Source organism: Petaurus breviceps, unplaced genomic scaffold (genome assembly GCF_028583685.1).
Source record: "Petaurus breviceps papuanus isolate PSGF00001 unplaced genomic scaffold, PetGlider_PUasm1.0 90881, whole genome shotgun sequence".
In the NCBI taxonomy this organism is placed as follows: Eukaryota; Metazoa; Chordata; class Mammalia; order Diprotodontia; family Petauridae; genus Petaurus; species Petaurus breviceps.
The window spans coordinates 8,449,113-8,464,060 of NW_027187369.1; the positions used below are offsets into that span (position 1 = coordinate 8,449,113).

At 40.9% G+C, this 14,948-nt stretch overlaps 1 protein-coding gene across 16 annotated transcripts in view; it reads right to left on the reverse strand.

Moving 5' to 3' along the window:
- Positions 1-4,980: 4,980 nt before the first annotated feature.
- MBNL3 (muscleblind like splicing regulator 3) overlaps positions 4,981-14,948 on the reverse strand; it is a 163,643-nt gene continuing 153,675 nt past the window's right edge. For all 16 annotated transcript variants that reach the window (XM_069074085.1, XM_069074092.1, XM_069074093.1 and 13 more), the window contains one exon: positions 4,981-14,177. The gene's annotated coding sequence lies outside the window, so the exon portion shown is untranslated. The remainder of the gene's footprint in view (positions 14,178-14,948) is intronic.

Below are 14,948 nucleotides of genomic sequence, written 5' to 3' on the forward strand. Positions count from 1 at the left end.
CCAGAGACAGCTAAGCTATACAAGTAGCAAAGCTGTGATTGACCAGAACCCTAGATCTAGGGTCTGGAAGAACTAGGTATGAATGCTGCCTCAGATACTTACTATGTGACCCTGGGAAAGTCACTTCACCTTGGCAGGTCTCAGTTTTTTTTCTCCCTAAGATGGGGATGGCAGCATTGTACCTCCTGCTTCCCAGGTAGTGTTGTGAAGAAAGCACTTTGAGGGGCGGCCAGGTAGCACAGTGAGTGAGTAAGAGCACCAGCCCCAGTGTCGGGATGATCTGGGGATTGAATTCAGGCTCAGACACTTAGCACCCACCCAGAAACACCTGGCCGTGTAACCTTGAGCAAGTTACTTAACCCCAATTGCTAAAAAAAAGGCACTTTGAAAACCTTAAGGCACTGGAGAAATGGAAGCTGTAAAATTCATCATCTATAACATGAGGGGCAGCCAAGTGGCGCTGCAGTGGATAGAGTGCTGGGCCTGGAGTTAGGAAGACCTGAGGTCGAATCCAGCCTCAGTTACTAGCTATGTGACCTTGGGCAAGTCATAACACACTGCCTCAGTTTCCTCATCTGTAAAATGAGCCAGAGAAAGAAATGGCAAACTATTCTAGTAACTTTGCCAAGAAAACCCTGAATGGGACTTGGAGAGTTGGATGCAACTGAACAACAATATAATATGAGGAGCTTGGACTCAACGACCTCAGAGTTCCCTTTTAGCTAGCTCTAAGTCTATGAACCCACAAACACAGGTCTTTTGATGCCCAGTCTATTTTTTCCCCACTGTGACATGTGAAATTCCCTTATTGCTAACCCTCTAGGGCAAAAGATTTAGTGCTGAAAAGGATGTTATTGGTCAGTTGTTTTAATCTTGTCTGACTCTCTGAGACCCCATTTGGGGTTTCCTTGGCAGAGATACTGGAGGGGTTTGCCATTTCATTCTCCAGCTCATATTTTTTTTTGCTTTTTGGAGGGCAATTGGGGTTAGGTGACTTGCCCAAGGTAACCCTGCTAGTTTTTGTGTTATGTGTCTCCAGCTCATTTTACAGATGAGGAAACTGAAGCAAACAGGGTGAAGTGACTTGCCCAGGGTCACACAGCTAGTAAGTGACTGAGACTAGATTTGAACTCTGGAAGGTGATGAGTCTTCTTGACTCCAGGCCTGGTGCCCTATCCACTGCAGTGTCACCTAGTTGCTCACATCCCAGTGGATAAGCCTTTCCTATCCAAGGTATCCTATCCTATTATGCAACCAGGGCTTGTATCTGTTTCACAAGGGAGGGGCTTTCCAGTAAAGATCTCTGAGAGAGAGAATTGGAGAGAGTTGGGTTTCTCACATTCCCCTCCAAAAGCATCAAAGCTACTAGGAAACACAAACTCACATACACAAGGATAAAAATAGACCAAAATAGATAATAAGTAAACTAAATCACACCAATAAAACAAAGAATCCATTAACATTCTGAAGGTGATCCACATGGATAAAGAAATCACTAAATATTGCTTTTATAAGCATTGGTTGAAGGAAGATGGGATGTTTAACGTGGAGAAGGGAAGGCTTAGTAGGGAAATGATACCACTCTGCAAATACTGAAGGCCTTAATCCCTTCAACTTTGGGACTTGCCAGGGGCAGAGTTGGGCAAATGGGAGGGTGGTAATCAATTCTCACTTCAGGCCTCTCTGTCTCGAAGGGCCCAGACCATGCATCTTCCCATCCTGCTATCCATGGGGTAACAGGGGTGAACCAGCAGACATCTTGCCCTATATTAGGCCACTGTGCATGACTTCCAGCTCATTCCCCACCACCATTTTGTACCTCTTGCTTGGGGAGGGTCTTGGGACAGTTCTTGGGACTGCCTAGGCCAAAGCTTCCTTCCAGGGATACCGCTCCCCAATATGTGTTCTCCTCCTTGAGGGCAGGGACTCTCTCATTTTTGTCTTTGAACCCAGAGTAGGCATTAATAAGTGCTAGCTGGTTGAGTAATTGATTATTATCTGGAAAAGAGATCAGATTTACCCTGACTGATTCCAGGCAATAGAGCTAGGAGTAGTGAGTGGAAACTGTGAAGAGACAGATTTAGGTTGCTAAGGGGAAAACTTCCAAACAGGGAGAGCTGAGCTGTCCCCAAATGGAAGAATGTCACGTGCCACCACCCCATTAGAGGTCTTCAAGCAAAAGCCGGTGCTTACTTACTCTGCTCTCAACTCCAGAGGAATGAAGCCCACCTCAGGGTTAAACTCATCACCTCTAAGGAGCTCAAGCCTTGGTTGAACCTGCCTCCCTCAGGCTCCTCTCCCCTCTGATTGGAGGGCTGCCGTCCTTTATGGAGGCCAGAAGCTAACCTTTCACTCACTCCAGGCTTCATCATCGGGTCGGTCGTGTCCCAGGCTCGTATTGTGTGTTGTCTTCCTCTGATGGCACGGCCTGTCATTCTTTTTATTAAATGTATTCCCAGAGCTTAGCACAGCACCTGGCACATAGTATGGGCTTAATTTAATTTAATTTATTATAACTTTATTTTATTTATAAAATGATTATTTTATTTTCTTATTAAGTTTATTGGATTGGATTAAGAAGTTTTTATTCAAATGCTCTCTAAGGGCCCTTCCAGTTCTAAGAGTTTCTGCCATTTTGGGAAGACATACCAGGAGATGTCCTCCAGTAAACAAATGACACCTACTAATTGTGTAACCCTGGGAAAAACATTTAATCCTTCTGAGCCTCAATTTCTTTCTCCCTAGAATGGTAGTGGCATAGTGTACCCCCTCCTTCCCTGGGCAAGGAACCCTTTGGGAACTGCAAGGACCTTTCAAAATAAGAGTTGTTCAATCACACCGAGCCACAGTGGCCTCAGTAATGGGACAAAGACTGCTGATTATGTTTGTATGGCTGTGTTCCCACAAATTCTGGCTCTTGATCAACATATAATTATCTTAGGTTTGTTGCCATATTCAGTCAGCAGTGAGGAGCAAAAAGAATTATGTGGTTTGTACTCAGAAGCCTTGGGTTCAAATTGTAGCTTCACTGTATCTTTAGACAAGTCACTTCCTCTTTCTAAGCCTCAGTTTCCTTAGCTGTAAGATGAGGCTAATGCTGCTTGTACTGCCTACCTCCCAGAGTTATTGTCAGGTTTAAAGAAGACCCCATATATAAAGTGTTTTGCAAACCTTAAAAGAGCTATAGAGACATCACCGGTTATTTTTTCTCCTTTATGACCATGTTATAGCTTTGTGATGGATGACCTGTCCACCCTTGCATGGAGGCAGTAGGTCATCAATTGCATGGGCCATATGCTTTGAGGAACACCCTACCATTCTCATCAAGATATATTCCCCATTGGTCTATCTCTATACAAGGCATTCTACCATCAGAAAAGGATTCTTTGGGTCAAGATTTTGAAGGCCTCAGTTAGCATGTAAATAAACCTAGGAGGGGAAGCATATTGAATTCTTGCTAGTAATTACCACCTTGGTATAGATTGGGTTTTTCGGCCATCACTTGGGGATCTCTTCATCTGAGGGTAGCTCCTCACATTATGAGATATGCAACCCATAGAATGTGGTGCCAGGTGTGCAGAGTGAGATGGGGCTTGTGTGCACATCACTTAACCTCTGTGGGTCTCATTTTGGTACCCACTTCCCAGGGTGGTTGTAAGGATCACACCACAGTGCCTGGAACACAATAGGTGTTACATAAGTGTTAGCTATTAAATGTTATTTGGATGAGCAGAGAAGTAGCTGTGATGCACTTGAAAGACTACTGGATTTGGAATCATTAGATGTTTCAATCCCAGTTCTTCCTGTGTGACCTTGAACAAGTCACTTCCCTCATCTGGTCCTCAGGTTCTGCATTTGTAAAGTGAGGGAGTTGGACTAGATCCAGTGGTGTCAAACTCAAATAGGAACAGGGGCCATTAATTCATGTTTAAGGATCGCTGCTGGTTTTTACAATGCAATGTTATCTATATTCTATTGAATTTGTATTTATTTTGTTAAATATTTCCTATTTTATTCTGGTTCAGACTGCACTTGGTACTGTCGGACTACAACAACTACTATAAATGTTGATGTCCTTTCTGGCTCCTAATCTATGATCCTGACCTTCCTGGGGTCTGTTTCCTCAACTCTAAAAGGAGATTTAATAAGATGCCCTTTGGTGGTCCCTTCTAGCAGTTCCCAGATATATAATCCTCTGAGTTTCTAAAGTGCTTTGCAAACTTTAAAGTGTTATAGCAATGTAAGCTGCTGCTGCTGTTTCTAATCTCAGTGGCCCAGACAGCTCTCTAAGAGAGTAGGTTATAGAAGAATCAATGGCCAGCATCAGGGGAGGGAGTTTTCACACAGGAATTTCCCTATACTGATGAAATCACAGATCTGGACCAAAAAAAGGGGAAAAAAACAAAAACACTTAAAAAATCAGTTTGAAGGGAAAGAAAATGTTTTCAAGGAATCCATATTATTGGTCAGAAACCACTGATGCATGTAATTACTGGTTTCTTGAAGTGAATAACACAAACAACATTGGGTCTCATCTGTTACCCTGAAGATGCAGCTGAAAAAGAAATGAGTGGGAAATGCAGCCTGCCAAGAAGCTGTCTTAGAATGGCCCTTGGAAATTCTGAGCTGCGATAGAAACCAGCAGGCATTGTCTGGAAATCTTTTCTGATTTCATTTCTCCACCGTACAAATGCCTTTCAGGTGTTAGTAACTTCAGTCGGATTGAGCCAAGTCAAAAGGATACATTCTCAACATAATTCGAAATGCTGGAGGGCTAGCTAAATAAAAATATATTTGTCTCTGTGTTGTGTAAGGTATGGCATGGAGAAAATTTCATTGAGTCGACTGACTTTTACATCCTCATTTTTAAAGATTAGGGCTAATGAAAGAAATGGGAAGAGATTTCGGAGGAAGTATCCCTTGATGTGTAGAGTTGGGGAGTGATTTAAAATCAGAACAAAACCACAACCAAACCAAGGCTGGAATTTTGTACACTTTATTAAAAGGTCAAAAAATAAACCACGATATAGAAGTAACATATTAAAATGGGTTTTGTTATGCACATATGCACACACAAGCGCTATAGCGATATAATTTTGCAGAAAAGAAAAGAAGTCCAAGCATCCATTCTGTTGATAACAGTTGAGGGAACATTATTGGAACAGTTAACACCTCATTCATCTGCTGACCACTGCTGTGATCCATTACAGTTCCAAAGGGCTAACAGCATCTTTACCTAAAACAAATCAATTCTTAGTTGTGTTTTTTTTTCCTGCCTAATGTTCCTTTTACCTTATGTTTAGCCAGAAGTGTCTATGGCAAATAAGCGCGTACTTTACACAGTATAGCTGCTATAGATAACAAGCTCTTCAGTTAGCATTTAAAGCCAGTCAGTTTCAGAGCACACATTGTCTTCTTGTGATTTCAGCGACTGCTTCGGCACAATTAGGTGACAACGTCAATTCAGAAGCGGCAGTCACTATCAGGTGACAGCAAACGGGTGGTTCATGTTTCATGATTTTGAGAACAAGCAAACAATCAACCACAACCAAAAAAAGAGAAAAAACACAAACCCAAACAACAAGCAAACCCCAACCCCCCCCCCCCCCGCCAAAACCACAACCACCACAAAAGAGAATCAAATCTGAACCAGAGAAATCCCACAATCCAGTTAGAATGATGGTCTTATCATCCCCTCATCTGCTAGGACACAAGAGTCATGGTGACAAAATCATTTGGCTTCTAACACTATCAAACATCTGTGTACAGTCATAAAGAACTGGGACCTTGTAATTCTGTCAGGCAATTCCTTCTGTTGTGTATTCAGAGAGAGAAAGGTTACCAAAAGTTGGCTTTCCCTTTTCCCCCCCTTAAATTGGGCATGTTACTTTCTCTCTTGTTACAGAGGCATAATGATCTGTATTTCTGATGAAATAGTACATGACCTAGCAGAACACAAGTAAATATTTTTAGCAGTGTTTCTTGAATATAAAGAATGATTTTAGAGCCAGGATTCATTTACAAGTAAAATAGGTATTTCTAAAATTGCCAATATCAGAGAAGGAATGAAAGTATAAACCAAGAGTCCTATGCTCTTTAGCACACACTAACCCACTATGAACCAAGATGAGGGTACTGCATGGACTCTAACCAGAGAGTGGAGACAGAGAGAGGACACATTTTTTATTGAATCCTAGAGTTTGGGGAGAAAAAGAGAGATTCTTCATCTCTGTGAGCTGATGAGAGTTAGAATATCTTCTAGCAGCCTAAAACCCAGGCCAATTTCAGAAGATTTCCCCAGAAGTTGAAATGAAACCAACTAGTAAAATCCAAAGCTTTTAAAGTAAGGTGAGGGTGGAGGGCAGTAGTTTAGGAAAAAAAAAACAGATGCAGTCAGTGGAGATGCAATTATTGACTGAAGAGTGTCTTTTTGTCTGGAGGGAGAAGGAATTGTGGAGTCACAGGAAAGTGGTATTTTTAAATGGAATCAGGTGAAGTGACTTGATGTTTGTTGGATTGGAAGAATGAGCATAGATTGAATTAATTATATTTAGCACGAAAAGGGTTGGTTTGGTATAAGCATGGATTGAATTGAATTGGAATTATCATGACTTGGACTGAATTGAAGTTAGCTCAGACTGGGTTTAAATGGAGATAGCATGGACTAGAATGTACTGGAAAATAAGAATTGAATGGATTGAACCAGATTGGAGTTAGCTTGTATTGGACTGTGTCAGTATGGCTCAAAGTGAACAAAAGTCACAAAGCAACTATTCTTCATGACTTTAAGGATCTGAATCACACGGAAGCCATTCATGTAGTCACAAAAATGAACCATTCATGTAATCTATTGAAAATGTTCACTTTCCTCCCAAACTATGGGATCTGATCAAAACATATAGGCAGTGTGAGTCAAGACAAAGTTTGAAATCTCAACAGGTCGGGTTAAATGGTGGGGCTGTAAGAATTTCTGGAGGCATTCAGTCTAAACATCTTGTGGACTTAACCAGAGATCACTTTGGGTGCCTCTGTCATCAATCTGGTCACGTTAATTATCTATCCTGCTTCCCTTTTAGAATTACAGCCATTGTGTTAATAGCCCCAAAGGTGCTCTGCCTATGGCCAATGACTTTTTTTTAACAACTAGGTTCAATCCTGTTAGTATGAGCTGTTCCTCTTAGTTGAAATGATGGAAGGGTTCTTTATTAGCATTTTTGGGGAAAAACATTTCTGGAGGGTAAATGTTTGGAAAGTTAATGACAATCCAGGGAAGCAGATGAAGTTTGAGTTAACTTAAAATATCTTAACCAACTCAGCTTAACTAGTTAATTAAAAATGTCTGGGCCTTAACTTCCTTGGTTTGTCATGTAGCTGATTCAAATGATTATGGTGGAGAGGTATATAATAAAAAAACATTAACAACGAAGAATGCAACATTTCTAGCCAACTGGAGCTGGTTTTTTGTTTTGTTTTGATAATTGTTCCTGGGATTGTTGGATTGGAGGAATGAGCATAGATTGAATTATTGATTATAGGCCATGGCTTCTTTTTCAAGCTTTGTGGTGACCTGATACTAGCAGGGATGCATGCTAACACTGTCAAAGCAATTGCAAGACACACCAGCTCCAGCTGGCCACCTCCGGATGACCCCCCCCCCCCAAGCCCAGAGAAAGTCCCTTGAAGATGGAAGGAAATTGAGGCCATCAGTGGAGGTATTGAACATTAACCTCCCCTTCCTACATCCCATCTTCAGCTCAGCTTACTAGGTAGAGGACTTCCTGTAGTTGATATCGGGACCAGAACAGGCTTAGCGGAGCCTAATTCAGTCTTTTTAACATCTCAATCTGGCTAACCTGCCACCCAGGCCCATGGCCATTCCTCTTCTGTCCAGTTAGGTCTAACATAGCATGGCTGAGGTGGTCCAATGAAGCCTGCTCAGAGATGGTCCCTGCCAAGTAGGAATCCTGCAAGCAGGGCTCCCTAAGAGATGAAGGGAAGTTGTGGCTGGAGAAATGGGGCCAACACAAAACCATCCCCCTAGCCAAGTCTGGCCGAAGAGCCTTTTGAAGAGTCCTTCAATTCTCTCATCTGTATTTCCCAATTTTGTTTCGTGTGGCCATAGACTGAAGTCGGGGATGAGGGGTTGTCTCTAAATGATTTCATTTCCAACTGGGCAACATACAAGGCTTCCTATACAAAGCTTTTCCTGACACCCTCAGTTGTCAGTACCCCCTACCCTGTCACTTTCTATTTATTTTGTATCGAATTCTATTGATTTATATGTGTACAGATTATCCTCCTGCCCAAGTGGAACTTATGTTCCTTGAGGGCTGGGGTGGTTCCACTTGGTCTTTGTATCTCTAGCACTGAGTACAGTGCCTGGCATGGAGTGGGTGATGAAGAAATGCTTTAACTATGAATTGAAGCCATGTATCGATGGCCATATATGACAGCAGACTAGGGACTGGAGCTGATCTTAATGAGGGTTGTGTGTCTCGTAACGCATAGTGTTCTCCACAGTTAACGGTGACATCCAAGGGGAAAGACAAAAGTGTGATTCAGAAACCTATCAGTATCTACATAGTCCACGATTCAAAATAGGGTTGACATGTGAATGCAATGAAAATCTTTGCTAATGATTTTGCTAACAGACTAAGAACTGTTCTCCATCTTCAGTGCTGCAAGTTGAAGTTGACCTGTGAAAAATCTGCTGTGTGGTACGCTAGGGCAAATGAGAATGCAGTCAGGGGGCAAAGCAAAAATGGCATGCTTTCTGATTAAGGGTTGTAGTAAAAACGTCCTTCTTTTCAAAGCCTCAGTAATAGCTATCTCTTTTACAAACTTTTTCTGTGTTATTACAGATTTTTTTATATTCAAAATAAGCTCCAAGGATTTCTTTCGTGGACTATGTACATAAGTGCAAAAAAGGTGTGTCTCACACATTCATTCGCACACTAACTGAATCAGTTTAACTGCAGCATATTGGTAGCTTCAACACTGTTAAGGGGTCATTCCACAATGTTTTTTTTTTTGTATGTACAATTTTGAAAATATAAATTAACATTAAAATATTCATGTTTAATTTGTTAAGCCCTGATTTTTGTGTCTAGTGTACTCATGAAAGTAAGTATGGAATCTCAGACAACAGAACGTTGGCAGGCAGAGCAACAGAAATGAAACCAGACTGTTGTGACTTGACACACAGCGGAGAGAAGAGAGAGACGTGAAATGAAGCAGAGACCGGCGGCGGGCCGAGGCAGTGGTGTCAATAAAAGGCAGCAGGGTGGGTTGTGTCTGGAGAGTGAAAATACTATGGAATAACCCTTTTCCACACAACAATCTCTACAAGCTATAAAACCTGACTCTAAAGCCATATGTTGTAAACTTCTGGGCCAAAAAGGTGACAATGGAGTCACCCATTCAGCTTTCACATGGGACTTTGGGATTTTTCAAATATTCAATCTCATCTTTCTCTGACAGTATGGAAGGGCACCTTGGACAAACTCATACTGTTTAACTTCATTTGAAATTTACATGTGAAAAACCTTAAAAATAATGTCTACGAAGGTAGCCATGTTGTAGTTTTGTTGTGAAGAACTTAAGAGAACTCGTTAAGAATGAATCCATCACTGCAGGAATTGTGTACAAAGCTAATTTGGTTCTGAACCTGTAAACTGGACAGACTCTTTATGAACTCTTACAAGCTAGAGGGGTTCACGGGTTAGAACACAACTAAATGAGGTGACTTTGTAGAGTAACATCTTAACCTTGCTCTAATTCTCCTTCAAAATTAAATTCATTCATTGACTAAAGAGCTCAAGAAGCAAAAATAAGGAATACATTAAAAGCGAGCAGAAGATAAAATAAAATTAATTGCATGATTATGGACTATGAACTAAGAAGCTGATGCCTTTAGAAATAACATTTTGTACCTATATTTACATTTGGATTAGGTTACTGACTATACTTTTTTAGAAAGTTATTACAGTCTTTAACATACAGTATATTCTAAAGCCTTTAACAGGCAAAAGGTAAAATCAGGTCACTGTCAGACTTAAGTCCATTCAATGAGAATGGGCTTTGAGATTTTTCTCATCAATTTCATCTTTTTGTTTTGTTTTTGTTTTTTTTAAATCTGGTTTCAATGCATGTAAAATGTATAAGAGATAAAGGGGGAAAATGAGGACTCTAGCTTCTTAATCATTCCATGTATAATGATGTATCAAAGTAAGAAATTTTAAGAAATGAATCGGGACTCTGTGACTGCCTCTGACCCGATCCAAGTGGTCCCAAATGAGCTCTTGGTGGGGAAGAGCCCAGCCAAGACTGTGCTCCCAAGGGGCACATAGGACCCTCTCTCTCTATTTGATAAAATGTAATGTGAAACAGTGCCCAATTAAAAGAGCATTATGTTAATTGGCTGTGGAGCTGAGAATAGCTTCAAATCATAAAGATTTATTCTATTCTGCTTCTGCTGATGGCAGGAGGGGGAAGGGAGAAGGGCACTTCAGGAAGAAGCCTGGCTCTCCCCCAGCCCCCACCAAGTGGTGAGCTGATAAGCCCAGGCTGTGGCCATTGGGAAGCCACAGACTGTACGGAGCAAGATGACACTTATGGTGAGATCCAAGTGCTTGAGCATGTTCTGAAATGGATGGAGTAGGGGAACAGGATGATTTACCGTACAATCATCAGTGACTGTGTTGAAAACCTTGTCAAGAAATGAGAAATTAAGTGTCACTGCTGATTGTGGAATCATGTGCCAATTGCAAAAGGAAATACTGTATCTGAACATAAGAATGATCACTGTTTTCAGCATCCATTTCCCTCTTCTTAAAATGTTTTGTCTCTGGTCTGGTTGTGTAGCAGTTTTCTGAACTGAAATGACTAACAACCTTGCAAACACTCAGTCTCGGCTTTCTTTTTCCCTCTACATGACCCATTTTACCGAAGTTTCACTGTTTTTGCATATTTTTGCATAAGGCTGAGAAAAGTGGACCCAAACTAACTTTGGATAAATAAAAATATAGGTGCACGAAAAACGGGAAGCTTATAAAATGTCACTAAAATTATAATGCTTTAAATTTTACATACAACTCTTGTCAAATAAAGGATGAAATCTAAATCTTATACTTGCTTAGAGTCACTGATTAGCTTGGTGACTTTGTAATAGGCTTTGCATTTGCTCAGGAAATTTAGAGTCAGACGACTTGTTTTGCTTTTCTTTTCGAACAAAGAAAATTCCAGTAAAAAAAAAAAATCATTGCACAAGCGAGTTTCAATGGCAGGTTCCATTATGTTTTGCTTTTTGCCAAGGTTTGTTTGGAATTTGGTGAATACTTCAAGCCTTCTTCCCTTGTACTCGCTCACAAATTAGCATGGGATTTGCAGGCAATTGGGAGGGGTGGGGGTGGGGGAAAACTGTCATGGCGCTCACTAAGATTACCCTACCCTGGACATCCCTTATTGAACATCTTTGCTAAAATCTTTTTCTAGCTCTTTTTCTTCAGTGCTTTAAATGTAACATGAAAACAGCTGTGGTCTAGGTTTACATTCTATGCACATCAATGCCAGCTGTTGAACTTAAAGAAAATTGGAGGCTTAACGTCAAAGGGACAAGATATACAAAACTCCATTGAGCACATACAGAATTCCAACCTCCTTTAGCGAAGAAAGCCATGGTCATTTGCAGTACATCTTTTTCTGGCTGAATGTGATCAGGTTTGCTTTTGATTGAGGCACTGGCACGCAGGTTGTGCAAAACCCATTTTGATAACACAAAGAATCACTTACAGGAAATACACATCACTTTTTTTTCTACTAACAATGTTAAGACCACGGGAAACAGAAATTCAGTGGTTAAAAGATGCCTGTTAGATCACTAATCTCAGGCAGTACTGTTCCGGGATGTTAGGCCAGCAGACTCCAGTGAAAAAAATCAAATGAGAAATGAACTGGCAGTCTGGTTTCCAGCCTACTTCTAGGGCTAGAGATTAGGACCTATAAGGCTTTTTGCTCATTACAGGCCTAATCCTGCGCTTTGGGATCCTTACCCACTGGCAATAGAAGTGCTCCCTTTTGGGGAGCATTTGGGTGGATCGCATCTCCGGAAGAGTGTTGTTTCTGTCAGGCATGAAAAAAAGCTGGGGTCTAGGCCCAGCTCTGCTACTAACTGGGGCAAGTTATCCCCACTTGAAGCCTCAGATTCTTCAGCAATAAAAGGGAGGGAGGAAGGGCGCTTAGCAAGGTGTTTTCTGAAGGCTCCTTCCATCTCTCACATTTTTGTAGGATTCAAATACTCCCCCTCACCCCTCACTTCTCCCTTTCTCAGTCTCCTGCTGATCCCTATGGGTCAGCAAGTCACAAGATATATACTGCCCCAATTGTATATGCCAGAAATGATGTCTGTTTTTATCCTCCCTGATGAAAGGACAAAATGACAAATGATTAGAAAATCATTATCTGCAAATTGATGGGAAAATGTCAAATGTTTCCAATTGATTCCATTTCTGTAATCAAGTAAACCTTTTCCTTGGTTGTAAATTCTATGAGCATGGACAAGTGAATTCATCCCAGCTCAGTGGGGTCCAATCAAAAGGGGCAGCAAAATGTCTAAGAGTCTATAGATTCCAAGTTTCCACCAAACAAACAAACACATAAACAAATAAACAAACAAACAAACAAAAAAAGGCTTGGTGAGGGCCTGGGAGACCCAGAAGTTAAAAATATGGTCACTAGTAATTACAGGTGCTCACGACATCTCAGCTACTGTTGCTTCACGGGTAATGTGGATTGCGACAGAAACTTCCTGGAGGCAGAAGCTCACAGGAATGGTCCGTGATTCCTCTTGGGCTCCACAGAAAGGGTTCCCCAAATCAGCTTCTCTGATATCATTTCCCTCCCATCCCCACCATGGTTATCTTCTCTGTGGCTACTTTATGACCATTAATTCAGGACCTGTGTCTCTTTAAAGAGAAAAGGTCATATTTGGAACCAGCTTGCATTCTCACCTGTGCTGGCTTTTCCAGACTACACCTTAGTTAGGAAAAGACTTCTGGGGCTTGGATACATTTCCCCACCAATTTATGAACATGTTCTTCCCTCTAGGTTGCCCCTAAATTTTGCTAATTAATGTACCTTTAAACCTCCAGGGACCAATTTCTTGGCTGAAGATGTTGAAATGGCTCAGATTTGGAGATTCCCACGGGGGGTGGGGGGGGGGAGAAGGGGACTGGGATCCTAAATTCACCAAGAAATGGTAATGGTCCCTTTGTATGACTTTCATTTGTGATGCTGAGAAATTGGTCATGGAGGCAAAGTCAATTAATTTCATTTTTGTTTGAACTTTTGAGGAGCCAGCTGAGGGGTTCCTGCCTGTCTACAGCACAGCTTCATGTAAAGGGGAAACAAGCATATGTTGACATGCCACGTCTGCATGTGCAATGGGTAAGGGACTACATACACAATCAAGATGTCCTCAAAAGAGAAACCTTTCAAGAAGGCTGCCCTGTAAGCCTACAGAACCAGCCCATAGATTAAAGGTAGAGCAACATTCTCATGTCGTGGTTTTCAAGCCCATCATCCCTATTTCCCACCATAACATTTTTAGTGTAAAAAATGAACCACACCAAAGAACTACATTATGTGGAAACTTAAGACGTAACATTAATGGGAAATGATATTGCGTATATTTGATATACCTTACAAGAACTCAATTAGACTATGATGTAAACAAAACCTCAAGATAACACTTTAAAAAGACGAACATTTATCCATTGATAATATACAACAATCCAATGTGCATTCGCACATATCGTGATGGTACTCGGAAAAAAAAAAAAGATTACGTGTGTTAAAGAAACATGTTACAAAAGTTGATTCTAGTTTGTCTATGCTTATATCTTATACAATAGCACTGTTTGTTAATCTTTTCTATAGAGTGCGCTTTTTAAATTTTTTTTTTACATTCCCATAAATCTGGTATTTCACTTTTTTGGGGTTTTAAAAAAATTTATGATTTTTTTGTTTTGTTTTGGTTTTTTTTGGTTAACATGTATGCTGCAGCAGGCTTACTGTAGAGATGGTGAAAGAAGAGAAATGGGAAAATGTACAGAAAGACCACGTGCAGCGTCCCAAGGAGAGGTTCTGATACTCCAGGATTTTGCTGTCCAGAATTTTCACTGGAAGAAAAAAGAGAGATCAAAGGGTTAACTAACCGGGAAGTCAGGAGACAGGTGTCCTAGCCTTGCCTCTGCAAGTAATTATTTGTGGGTTGTGAGCCAGGAGTTCCTATGCAAGAATCCTTCCCCTCTTTGGGTTTTACTTTTCTCCTCTGTACAATAAGGAGCTTGAACTAGGTGACCCCTAAGGTTCTCAGATTTCAAGCTCCTTGAGGACAAGAGGTGTGTTGGTTTTCAGCTTTGGTTTCTCAGCACCAAGGACAGGGTCCATTAAGAAAAAGAATGAATGTTTTGCCTTTTTTTTGAAGGTTCCCCTTCCAGTTCTGTGAATCTTTGGAATCTATGACAAAGTTAGCAGGACGGTACTCAGCTTTTAAAGGCTGTGTCTGCACAATGCAGGCCACTCAAATGACCAGCCTCTAACTTCTAGCATCTGGAGATTTTGTCTACATGATACCACATCTCTAGATTTTCAGAAACATCCCAACACTTATTAAAAAAAAATTATCTCACTGTTCTGGAGTCATATAGCAGGACATATCGGTGTTGGCATATAAGTGTAAAACTTTGGCAAATTATATAATATGAATGACAACTTTTTTTTCCTTTTTAAGAAATTCTCATCTCTCAGTATATACTGAAAACAAATAACATTCTGTTGAAGCATGCTGAGATTGCCCTACAGAATCATGACAAACCAACTATTCTAGTGCATATTTCATTAAAAATTCAAGAAGAGGCCCTTGGCAGGAGTGGAAAGGGAATTGGTTG